Source organism: Protopterus annectens, chromosome 1.part1 (assembly GCF_019279795.1).
Source record: "Protopterus annectens isolate FY-2018-M chromosome 1.part1, PAN1.0, whole genome shotgun sequence".
Taxonomy (NCBI): domain Eukaryota; kingdom Metazoa; phylum Chordata; order Ceratodontiformes; family Protopteridae; genus Protopterus; species Protopterus annectens.
The window spans coordinates 857,868,707-857,882,512 of record NC_056726.1 but is presented as its reverse complement, the minus strand read 5'-3'; the positions used below and the strand labels follow the sequence as shown (position 1 = coordinate 857,882,512).

The 13,806-nt window shown below is 37.7% G+C and overlaps 1 protein-coding gene across 16 annotated transcripts in view; it reads left to right on the top strand.

Moving 5' to 3' along the window:
• The window catches only part of LOC122807764 (CUGBP Elav-like family member 4), a 2,333,978-nt gene that overhangs the window by 1,134,813 nt on the left and 1,185,359 nt on the right, over positions 1-13,806 (top strand). The window lies entirely within an intron of this gene.

Genomic DNA, 13,806 nt, shown 5'->3' with positions numbered 1-13,806 from the left:
TCAAATTCGATCAAGACGCATTCGAAATAATGCGTCTTCGATCATATAATAGGGAACCATCTAGATGATGAACACGGGTATCTGTTAAGAAAATATACAAAATGATGAGCATTGTGAATGCAATGGCTTATAGAGAGAGGCTGGAAATGAGGCATAAGGAGTGGATTGAAGTCATAAACAGGAAATGAGAAGAAGAAGGTGATAGGGAAAGTGAAAAGATCTAATGGAAAAATTGAGTCATGGGAAAATGATTGCTTTGTCTTTTCCTGGTTAGGGGTCACCACAGCAGAACTCCAGTCTGCTAATGATTGGGAGTGGATTTTTATGGTGCCGAGTTGCCAGCCCGGTGTCCAACCTTCAGCGAAGGCACGCCCATTCATGCATGTCTTTTAGAGGTCACTAGACTGTGGGGAGGACATGCAGACTCCACACAGAAGGCACTCCAGCTGAGAATCGAACAGGATAACCTGTTGCTGTGAGGCAACAATGCTACTGCTGTACCACCGCTGCTGCTGGTATGATATTAGCAGATCACAATAATACAGTGGTGGTGCCATATGTGGTTGTTAATTATTAAAGGAGGACAGAGGATATCAAATGCTGGAGTTCAGAAAAGTAGTTTTCAGGGATTATTCATTTGACAGTGTGAGGGGCAAGAGGGATGTGAAGGAAATAGTGGGGGAATGAACTAGTTACTGGGAATGATTTAGGAAATGCATGGTAACTGTAGGATGTTGGGACAGTAAAATGAGAGTTGGGTGAAAAGCTATTGGCCTTGATGGGGAATGATGGAAGGAAAAATAAATAAGTCTGTCAGTGTAAGAAAAGAGAACATTAGGACAATCTAGAAGGTAGAAAATGAATGCAACACTGCAGGGAAAGTTGGTCAAAGATTTAAAAGACAGTGGCTCATTAAAGAGTAGAAATGTAAAGAAGAAAACAAAGGGTTGGAGAATATAAAAAAGGAGTAAAGACCTCATTGCACCCAAGATTACTCATGTTTGACTAGGGGCACTGATGTTGTAGGGGTGGGGGAGGGGAGCTCGTAGCACTGGAGACACTTGCATGAGTGCGTCTGAGTCACGTACAGTATACACACTCGCTTGGAGATGCTGCAAGTGTTGTTCCACTCAGCCAGGAGATTCAGCATATGTGGTAGCACACATGCCTTTAAGATGCAGCCTATAGTGTAGCTTGCAAGGTACCAGATGAGGTGGTTAGGACAGTCCATGAAATCGGCCAGCTGACCCTCCTTCTAACAGCTGACTCTGTGTCTTCCAAAAGGAAATAATTGGGCTGATAAGGCTTACCAGTCAGAGAATGAATAAGTCAGAGAGGTCTCACTTGTACCAGTAATACCAAGATCCTGTCCCAGTGGAGAAACAGATGAGCCTTGTGGATGCAAGAACATGAGGTCCTGTGGATGCCCTAAAAATGGAAGTAAAACAAGCAAAACAAATCAGCATATATAACTGATAACAGGGACTATTGACATATAAGGCATCATCATTATGTCAAATTTAACAACAAAAATGAACTGTGAAATAACTAATTATAAAAGAAGTGGAAGCAGGGTAATGTTAGTTGAATCTGGATAGTAAAAAACAAATCATATAACGTTTTTATAATTAACTTATCAAAATACTGTCGATTGGTATAATGGCTTCTAGAATTGTTAAGCTTTACGGTATCTATTTTGTTGTAAATATTGCATTTAGCCTACAAGCATTAACTGTACTGTACTTGACAATGTATGAAAAAGGTTTTATTTGGTGTTTGTGTTACTACTACTCCAATTTTGTTTATTTTCGAATAAAAGAGTTTTGACAAAAAGGAAGACTATAAGGAAAGAAACTGATGGAAAGGAAGATAGCATGGCCACTTGTCAGATAGGTGAAAAGGTAGGATATAAGACATGATATGAATTAACCAGGGATGACTAATTAAGCTGCTGGCAAAGACAAATGAAGTTTGGGACAAACTAATTTGTCCTGGTCCCACTCTCAGGTAGTAGGGGTGGGGGGTATAGGAGGTTAATGGTTTGAGTATTTTGGTAGGTAGGTTAGATTGTAGGCTTTGGGTGTAGTTGTTAAATGGTTAAAGAGAAAGGGAGCTTAGGGGAAGTGATGTAGGGGAGGGAGGGACTTAGAGCAGGTTTAATTGGTAGGGCTTAGAGGAAGTAGGTACATTTTGGCATGATGGGGGCCTACTTTGGTGGTTGGTGGTTTGTGGCTAAATGGCCTCAGGCTTGGAAAGAGGAATGGAGGCATGATGTGGCCTTCCTAGGGTTGGTGCCTATATGGGAAGCTTCTGTAGTGTAGCAGGAGAATTTACGGGACAAGCGAGTAGTTTTTCATTCTGACAATATAGCTGTGGTGAGGTTGTTACAAAAGAAGACAGGTAAGTCAGGATTTTGTTGTTGGTATTATGTAAATTGGTTTTGCAGACTCTGTTAATACATTTTTCATTTACAGGAGTCCACATGCCTGGTGTAAAGAATGATACTGTTGATAGCTTGCCCCAATTTCAGTTTTGCAGGTTTCAGCTATTGGCTCCAGGGGCAGAAATCCTGCCAGAGGAGGTTTGGAACCTTGGGTCGAGGTAGCCAGGAGGTTGGTGCATCATTCTTGGGCTCCCTCTACAAGAAAGTCTTATGGTAGGGCTGTTTCTGATTTTGATCAGTTTGTTCTGCAGTTGTCAGAAGAGGAAGGGGTGTGGTTGGAGGAGTTTTTGCTGCGATATGTAGATCGAGCTTGGGGACTAGGTAAGGCAGTACAGACAGTCAGGGTGATTTGGCTGCTATTAGCATTTTCGCTAGGGTATTGGGTTGCAGGATTTTACAAAGCCATGGACAGTAGGGTGGATATTGGGGGGGTGGGGGTGAGTGGTTGGGGAATGTAGAGATATACAATGGCCGCTGATGAGGACGGTATTGAAAGTTTTGTTGAAAGGGTTAATGTTATTACAAGGTGGCTCTTTGGATTATTTCATGTGTGGCACATTGTGTATATGGTTATATTTTGGCACCTTCCATGTTTCTGAGTTGTTAGGTTCTTTATTTTGGAAGGACATTATCATAGGTGAGGGAGAAGTTACTGTTGCATTACGAAAGAGTAAGACAGATCAGCTAGGTAAAGGTTCACTGGTGGTGCTTAAGCCTGATAGGAATGCTAGCCTTTGTCCAGTAAAGTGGGCCAAGGAATTCCAGAGGAGGTGGATGGGGAGTTTATCTAAGTAAATTCTTTGCTCGGTGGATGGTAAGGTTGTGTCTAGTAGTAGATTCTTATGTTTGATTAGGATGGTTTTACGTTGCATGGGATTCCCAGAGAATAGGTTTGCTGCTCATTCTTTTCGAACTGGCAGGGCTTCAGATTTAGCTAGAGAGGGCAGTTCCACTGAAGTTATTAAGAGAGTGGGGAGGTGGTTTTCAAATGCATTTTTGTCATACATTAGATAAAAGTTGACAGGTTGACAGACGAGATCAGACAGGAGTCCCCGTGGACTATGATGTTTGCAGATGACATTATGATATGTAGAGAGAGTAGGGAACAGGTTAAGGAGACCCTGGAGAGGTGGAGATATGCTCTAGAGAGAAGAGGAATGAAGGTCAGCAGGACTAAGACAGAATATATGTGTGTGAATGAGAGGGAGGATAGAGGAATGGTGAGGATGCAGGGAGTAGAGGTGGCGAAGGTAGATGAGTCTAAATACTTGGGATCAACAGATCAGAGTAATGGTGAGTGTGGAAGAGAGGTGAAGAAGAGAGTACAGGCAGGATGGAGTGGGTGGAGAAGAGAGTCAGGAGTGATTTGTGACAGACAAGTACCAGTAAGAGTGAAAGGGAAGGTCTACAAGAGGGTAGTGAGACCAGCTATGTTATATGGGTTGGAGACAGGGGCATTGACAAAAAAGCAGAAGTCAGAGCTGGACGTGGCAGAATTAAAGATGTTAAGATTTGCACTGGGTGTGATGAGGGTAGACAGGATTGGGAATAAGTGTATTAGAGGGTCAGCCCAGGTTGGAAGGTTTGGAGACAAAGCCAGAGAGGCAAGATTAGTTGGTTTAGACATGTGCTGAGGAGTGATGCAGAGTATATTGGGAAAAAGATGCTAAGGATGAAGCTGCCAGGTAACAGGAAAAGAGGAAGGCCTAGGATAAGGTTCATGGATGTGGTGAGAGAGGACATGCAGGTGATTGGTGTGACAGAGCAAGATGCAGAGGACAGGAAGAAATGAAAACAGATGATCCGCTGTGGTGACCCCTAATGGGAGCAGCCAAAAGAAGAAGGTTAGATAAACGTTGTTGGTCTGATTAATGACTTTCTTTTCTTCTTTTCTAGGGAAGCAGATTGTCATGTTGGTGCATTCGTATATCCACTGGATGGTCAGTGACTTGGCATGGGGTTAGGGGTCTTAGGTGGGATAGGTTGCTGCATGAGTTTGAGCAGGTAAAATTGAGGGTTGGGTGTCCTTGCATATTAGTGATTCATTTGGGAGGTAATGATCTTGGAATTCTTTTTAAGAAGTGAATAGTAGATATTATTCTACAGGGTTTGTTGAGGTTGCAGACGTTGTACCCAGGTATGGATATTGTTTGATCAAAATTGGTTCCTCGTTTGTGTTGGAGGAATGCTTATAGTTGTAGGGCTATTGAAAGGGTCAGGAGATTTATTAACCAGAGATTTGCTAGGCAATTAAGAATTTTGGGGATGCATACTATAGAACACAGAGATTTTGTGGATGGGGATGATGTTTGGTATTGCACAGATGGGGTGCATTTGAATGAGGTGGGGTTGGATTTGTTTAATCTTCATTTGAAGCTGTTTTTAGAGGATATGTTTGAGGCTGGCATTTAGGAAGGGGAACAGCCTGGGATCAGGCTGGTGGCGGAGAAGAGAGAGAGGATTGTTGCCTTCTGTTCCCCCTCTAAGGAAGGTGGTCCTGCATTGCATGGGGAGTAAATGAGCCGATGGATGCTATTTGAATAATTGAGAATTCATTGGTTACTGGTTAGTTTGGCAGGAGGTGAGCAGGTACGCCGCCTATTTAAGTGTGGTGGATGAGTAGGTATGCTGCTCTGGTGGAGGAGGTAACAGGGTGAGTAGGTATGCTGCCCTGAGGTATAATCACCCAGGGTGAATAGGTATGCTGCCCTGAGATAGTTATTGATGAAGATAATTGTTATTTCTGTGTGAATAAAGCTTATTATCTAATAATATTCAATAAAGCACATCAAATGGCTTTATGCGTTTGGTGTGATTTATTTTAAAGGGGGGCTGGGACAAACAGTGCTTAGGGGTGTATGTGGTCTTCAAGCACAGAATGTAGTACATGTGGGGAAAAAAGTGACTGGACAGGAGCCATTAGAAAAATGATGGAGAAAGCAAATGCTGGTAGTATGTATGTTAATTTGTCTATAGCTTGGTGCATTTCTGGATGTGTTTATGGAATAATAAATGAAGGAAGGTTGTGCATTCTGGAACTACATTTGGACTGTACTTGATGTGCAAGAGAATGTTGGGAAAATCATTGTAGTTAACAAATCCAGGATTTGATAGATGAGAACAGCTACTGAAAAAGAGCTTGTGTAAATATGTGAATATTTTATAAATTTAACAACTGGATTGGTCTTTTTGAAATAATTTATTTTTAAAAAGTAATTTTTGGTTTACATAAATAATAATAAGTGCTTACTTATTTTAAAGGACAACTGTTTCCTCCATTATGTCTTTTCTTGTTTTAGACTGAAATTATTTACTTTATGCTCAACAAGTGCTACACTATCCTTTTAAGAAGGCAACAAATGCTACAGAAGCCAAAGCCATCATAAAGTTTGAAATTTCATTAACATCCTCTGCAACTAATTACTTTCTATTATAGCCTGATAGGGTTTTTTTGTTTGTTTGTTTTTTTTGGTTCATAATAGGAGGCCTTTTAAAGGTCTTTAAAGCCAGTAATCAAAACATCTGATGAGCAATACATCTGCAGAGAGCTGGATAACTGTTCATGCTCTGTGAGATCACGACATGCAGCCATTCTGACTTGAACTCATATTCGCACATTTTGTTACACTGATGCACAGCACAGCATATCTATGAGCAATTTTATCAGATCCTGTTAATAGCAGTGCCAGTAAATCAGTTTTAATTAACACCGTTGATTCAGTCATGACATTTGCTAGGCAAAAGGTATGAATCTAGAAATGCTTAGAAGCAATCCATTAAAATAAATGATGCAGTTCCCTCTGCTTTCCCTTTTCTCCAACACTTTATTTCAGTTTTATAACATACTCCAGTCTTTTATGTTCTAATTTTCTCATCTTGATGATTGTGTACTTCAGCAGTATTACCGATCTAGTACATATATCATTTCTCAGTCCGATGCACTACTTCTTCAGGCAGAAACTGTCCGATATGGAATGCAAATATTGACCAAAGCTGAAGGGTACACAGAGACAACGGGAGTTGAAGGATAAATGTTTGACTGATAATGGTGCCATAGCTTAAATCATGTGCAGTTCTTAAAGGAAAAAAACCCATAAAGTTACACATGTAAATCCCATTGATTTGTTCATACATAAGATCAGTTATCTGTACTATTCCTGCTATATCTTAACCAAAAGTTATATTGCATGCTATCACTGCAGAGAGGGGTATAGCAACTTTACACCATTTAAGCAACCAAATTGCCAATTAATTACTCGTGCTTTGAGCTATTATGATTATCCTGCAGTTCTATGAATGAAACAGTGTATAAGATCTCAGTATTTTTCTGTCTGGTACATGAGAACTTCACGATATGCGTGTCTATATTACCATGTTGAAAAACATGTTCGCCGAATACGTCTTAATCGACACATTAATATCGACTTGTCTAAAACCAGAACAGCTGAGTCAGCAATTTTTTTTCCAAGGGGAAAAAAAATTGCTCGGCCATACACAAAAAATCCATACAACGTGGGGGGCTGTGCCCCCCACCCCTCCAACTAAATATACCAACTCTGAGATCGCACTACAATGGGGAAAAGGGCAAATCCCCAATGATGGCCAAGTGATTTTTGCCCCTGGGAAAAAATTTACTGACTCAGCCGTTCGGGTTTTAGACAAGTCAATATTACCATGTTGATTGACGTGTTTGGCGAACATGTCTTTCAACTTGGTACTATAGATGTCAGGAGGTTAGGTAAGTATCTACATACATGTCAGAAAGAGAAACCCATTCTGTTGAAATATAGAAAAGCTAAATACAACCAAAATTCTTCATTCATACAGACCTTTATAAAACTCTTGTTTTTTATTCATAATGATTTGTGCCATCCAGGCTGAATGTTTGCTTGAATTTTCTAACATGTTTTATGTACTCTGATTTTTTATGCATGTATTTATTAACTGGGTGTGTGAACTGGACTTCCCTGTGTCCTTTCCAGTATATAAGTTTAAGAAGACATAGTATATATAGGCAGCTGTAAAGTAAACAGTCAGCCAGTATTTTTACAGGCGGTAGGAAGAAAGTGGAGTGCCCAGAGAAAACTCATGCAGAGACAGAACACACAAGCTCAACTCAGTGACCAGACGATAGAAATGAACCCTGGAAATATAAAGTAGTCACCTTTAAAACTGAGCCAATGTGTTCCCCACCTTGTACTGACAGCAACGCTGTCATCAGTAATTAAGCTCATGGATCAGGGATAAGCTTTGCTATTAAAGGGCTCACAAGAGTGACATGATAACAACTGTGGATAGTGTAAGCCAAAGACTAGCAGTACAGTAGTCTGGCTTCTTAAAATTTTGGAGACCCCAAAGAATGGACTCTTCTTATCAGAGACTTAGCCATGATGGAAATTAATGTGTTGTATAAGCATTCTTCTCCTATGCAAAAGGCAGACTAGAATGAAATCTGCGACTCACAGTAGTCGCTGAGGCAGAGACTTGGGTAACTCGGACAATGTCATCTCTGTGGATCTGCTTTGGTGACACCACTCCAGACACTTATTCTCTGTCCAGACCTCTTTTCCACTAACTGCAATGCCTGCTTGTCCTAAATGAGGTAACAACTAGAATGAATTAAACACAGATAGTTGTAACACATGCAGAATGGATGAAAAAAACAATAACTGAAATCAGCAATCAATTTAGTTTGAAAGGGGTCTGGGAATAAAAGACATCAGCTCTATATGCATTGGATAAGGGAGAAATATTTTTAATGTGGACATCTGATGAGAATTACTTTGCCTCTAGTTATGTCACAGCAAATGTTCAAAGGGACCTTAAAGTTTATCTGGATGAGGATACATTTCTTAGTGATGCATTATGTTTTCCATGTAAGTAGGTAGAAGTTATATCACTAGTTGCATCATGCTGTCATCTGTAATTCGCTTGAACTGAAGTGGAGGCCTAGCTTGTAGACCAGCCAAAGTTCTGGAGAAGTTTACATCTGATAACTTCATGTGCAAACACATCCTGTTTACTCTAAATACCAGCTCAACAAGCAGAATTGGTCATTATTGCACCTGCTTATTAAGTTATCTTTTAAAGTCTAGCAACCAGATTTGAGACAGACAGCCACACACACTGAAGCACAAAACAATGTTCTTTTAACCACATGACATGGAACACGCTTAACACTTATCGACATATGTATGTTGATGTGGGCAGTGAACTGATCATGAAAAGTAAGAGAAGTAACAGATTTATATGCATGTCATTCAATAACAGTTTACTAATTTTTCAGTAAAATAATATGTTAATATAATCAAAGAGAAATGTATACATACTTCCAGATAAATTTTCAGAAAGATATCATTAAGCCAGAAAGTGGTTTCTGTCTATAGAAAAATGTGAGATCACTACTAAATCCCAAATACTTACATTACTGATGACCGGAATCCCGAGACAAGATACCCGAAAGACGAGAAGACCGGAAGACCAAAAGCGCAAATTTCAAAATCGCGAAGTACAGTGATGTCAGGAGGTTAGGTAAGTATCTATGTTTGGTTGTGTTGGTTATGGTCTTTAGTGTGTGTGTGTGTGTGTGTGTGTGTGTGTGTGTGTGTGTGTGTGTAAGTGTCTGTTGTGGCTGTGATCTGTCTGTGTGTGTGTGTGTGGGGGGGGTGTAGGTGTGTGGTAGTGTTTTTGTGTGTTTGTCTGTATAGTGCAACCTTGGAGTTAGAATATTTAAATAGGGGGGTGTGGATGGGCACAGCCCCCCACATGGGGGGGTGCAGGGAGGCTTGCCCCCTGTTTTTCTGTAGTGTAGGTTTGTGTCTTTGTGTTTTGGGTATAGGTGTGTGCATGTGTATGTGTGTGATGTATGTTTAATGTAATGTTCGGTGTTTTAAATTTTGCAGTTCTGGTCTTCCGGTCTTATCGTCTTTCGGGTATCTGGTCTCGGGATTCCGGTCCTTGGTAATATAAGTATTCGGGATTTAGTAGTGACCCACAAAATGCAATATATAAGTACAAATAGGTGTACCCAATAACTAGGATAGATGAGGTTAAGGAAGAAATGAAGCAGAGTGTTGCCACTCATATTAATGTAGATTTACCGGGGATTCAGAAATAATCCTATCACTAGCAGTAAGAGTTGTGTTCATCTGATGCAGGAAATTACAGTTCAGAGACATGTTAGCTGCCTACACACGCATGCATGTGTGCGCACACACATGCACACACACACACACACACACACACACACACACACACACACACACACACACACACACACACACACACACACACACCTCTAACCTGTACCTGAGTTGACATAACATCCCCAATGTCTGTTCTTATTTTTTTTATTTTTGTTCCTGACCTGACAAATGACAGATACTTACAGCCAGTCAATAATCCCTGATGCTACATGCTTCTTATTGCTTTTAAAGTGCATTGTGATACCAGACCTGCTGCTCTGTTAATGTTTTAAGTGAGTCCTAGTAACAGTAGAAATCTTCTCCCTGGTAACATCTAGAGTTCCTCCCAGCTTTGTAACAACATCTCCTCCCAACAAGGATACCCCTGTCCTTTCCACCTTATAGGTGTCCCATCCCTCAAAACTCACAAACTGTGCAACCATTAAACAATGTTAGACTTTAGAGCTTCCTACTTCTTATTATGTAAAAAAAAAAAAAAAAAAAAACCTACTGCACTAACTGAATAAATAAAAAAAAACATGATGTCTGATTTGGAGGAGCTGGTTTGCCTTCCTTGTCCCCTCGCACTCAGTAGTGAACTGCACTAATGTGCACAAAGTTTATAGTGACTTAAGGCCAGGATCACATCATCAGAAAACAAGAAATATGCAACTCTTCTGCTCCCAGAAGAGACTTTCCAAATCTCAAATGTGCAATGATATGCTACCCATGAAAATCCTGAACAGGAGTAGAGGTAAGGTACTCCCATGGTAAAGTCCTAGAACCCCAATAGATCTATTCAGCTTTGCTTCTGACTATGTGGACACAGGTTTCATTCTTGAAATAAAGGAACTAAATAAAAGAAAGAAGCAATAGCCTCATAATCCCACAAAGTACTGAAATATATGTGTTTAGATAATGGCTTAAATTTATGTTTTTATTGTTGTTGAATCCCAAGACAAAATATAAAAGGTAGTTAATATAACTGACAAACTTGTTAGTAGGTGATGTTCAGATAAGCATTAGCTCAAAGAGGTCAGATATACTTTTGAGTGGCAGATACCGGAAATTATGATTTACTAAATTATAATACTTTTCACTTTGAATCTTAACGCAGGTCTCTGTGTATTTATTAACAATTCACTGTCACAGCTCATCATGGCAAATACACAGAATAAATAACATCTCATGCAGAAAATAACTGTGAGCCATCAGACATCCTGTGCCATATAACTGCTAAAGGTCTTATGCAAATACAATTGTTATCTTTGGCAGAGATCATATACTTTGAGGAATGCTTGGGTTCAGTTTGAGTTAAAGCAAGTCAGTAGCTGTTGAGGGAAGTGTTCTTAATTGTTGGAACAGGGAATACAGAGAAAAAAACGAACAAAAAAAAAAAACTTGGAAACAGAGATAAGGCTAAAAACTTTTCACCAGTGAACAGATATCAAATTTAACATAAAATTAAAACAATTATTTTACAAAGTACTGCCACAGGAAAGTACATTTAGGTAATGTTTCTTTTTACTTTCTGAAATTTAGATGTGTTATATAAATATTATCTATAATACTGAATTTTTTCTTTTTTTTTTCTTCAAACAATGTTTGTAACTTAGCTCGCTCATTGAGGTGTAACTTTAATGGACATATATAAATAGTTTGTGTTTAATATGAATCCAGGCTTTACTGGCTTTCAAGTTCCATAGCTGAAGTGAAACACTACACTTTCCTTTTAGGTGAAACAGTTGTCTGTATAAGTAATATCATTTTACACAGTGGCTATGTTCAATATTTGTAGATCTCACCTTGTGAATCTTATACTGCATAGCTCCTTGTATTTTATTTTTTTTTTCAATAATAATTCTTTATTTTTCTTTTTTTCTAAATGTTAATACAATACTACAACCTATTTACAATATATACATGAATGCTTCCAACAGTTACATAGAGTCATTATACATAACTATACACTTCTAAGTAGATATCACAGAAAAAAAAGAATAAAAATCTAGTATCAATATAAGGCTTATCTATAGACAACTCCATAGTTAGTCTGTACTTCCCGGAGAAAAGTGGAATGGAACCTTAAGCTAAGACAATGTTAAAGATTTGCTCCCATATTTTTGTATTATTTACACTTTTCTTATGATCACTAATTAATAATTTGTGTGCTAAGATATGTTTTATCGCTACACTCTTGAAATTTTCCCATGAAGTCTGGGATGGATTCAACCAATTTGTAGCTATATACAGCTTCATTAACAAAAAAATATTTACGAGCACGATCCTTTGGGATCTATCCAAATTAGTTGGCGGAATATGCAGAATCATAAACTCCCAAGAAAGTGTAGACTGTTGATATCCCATTTTTTGTAGTTGGAATTTCAAAGAATTCCAGAGTTTAAAAATACATTTACAACTCCAGAACATGTGTAAAAGGTCAGCCGTTTGATCTATACAATATGGGCATTTGGGTGAATTTTTTGAGTTAAATTTATGTAAAGTGAGACGGGTATAATACGCATTATTAAATATCATCTACTGAGTAAATAATAACTTTTGAAGGGACACTGATTTTAAGGTTAAGTTAATTGCTCTCACTATTTTAGTATCTTCAATCGTTAACAATTTCTCCTTCCAGTATTTTGATAAAAGTATTTGGTTATTGTATTTCACCTCTTTCATCAAACTATATGACGCTGTTATATATTTACATTCCTGTGTTAAGGTTTGCCATAAGTTTAGGCAAATGTTTAAATCTTCTTCTTTAATTTTGAAATTCCTATTACTAAAATAGCTTATTGATAAGTCCTTTAACTGTCTTATTATAATCAAATACGAGTTAGGGAGATCCATCTGTCTTAGTATGTTATGTATTGAGATACCTAGAAAGGGATATAAATCGAGTATGGTTAAGTTACTTATAAGTGGGAATTTCTTAAGGTCTATCAACTGATTAACAATTTTCAAATTCGGGTTTTTATGAAATGGTTGAAAAATCATCATATATTGTAAAAGATTTAGTGAGTTAAACAGACTTTGTACTGATATTATATATATTTTGATATGTTCCATCAAAGCATACATTTTAAGGGTATCTTTATTTAAAAAAGGTAATGCCTTACAATCAATACCCAGTCCAGCAACATGTTTATGATTTAGAATCAACCACTTAGGAGCCCATTTCGAATTGATCTTATTAAAGTTAACTACTCTTAGAATTCTATTAGCATTTATTATTAAATAATATGTTTCAAAATTTGGTAGTTCCAACCCACCCCTATTTTTCAGAGTCATCAGTTTGTCATAAGATATCCTAACTTTTCTAGGTTCCCATACAAATCTAGCTAATTCTGTATGAAGTTGTTTGAAGAATTTCCTGGAAATTTGAAAGCTCCTTGTATTTTAAAGATTAAAGTCTAACAAAATTATTTAAAAGTTCAAAAGCATTCTTAAGAATTTTTTCATTTCTGTAAGTATTGTGACTTTTTTTTTCTAAATTTTGAAGAAAAATAACTAGCTAGTCAAATGGCACATAGAAGTAGTTCATTCTTGAAAAGACATATGAGAAAAATCTATCCCCAAAACTACTTCATCTGACTAGAATGCGTTACTTCCGGATATTAGATGCAAACTATGCAGAATTTAGGAAAATGATTAAAAAACACCTAACTAAAAGTTATAAATGTAAATGTTTTCAGGATCTTGGATTTGTCATTGACTTTATATAGACAGACTTTTTTTTACTTAGCTATGGTCCTGTTCTGCCCACTGCCTTCCTGGATTTCCACATATAAATCTGAATTCTTCTGCTTAGCTCTATAATACCATCAGTATAAAATTATATGTTTAAATTTCGCTCTAGAAATTTAAATCTGTCTGTTTTAATGATTTATTTTACTGTTTTGCAACCTTTTTTAACATTTTAAATATTTGTTGTTTTACTGTTGTAACAGTTATATTTTTAACAGTTTACCAGTTTAATGCTTATGTTTCATCAATTGCTAAGTTTCATAGCCTCAATCAGCTAAATAAATAATGTTCTAAAATGATTCTGGGTCTTCTTCCATCCAATGCAAACTGTATCTAATCTATTATAAACTAAAACATTTCACTTTGAGTGACTAAAATTATAATTCATTCATTTATAGACTATGCAATAAACTACTGGGTATGAAT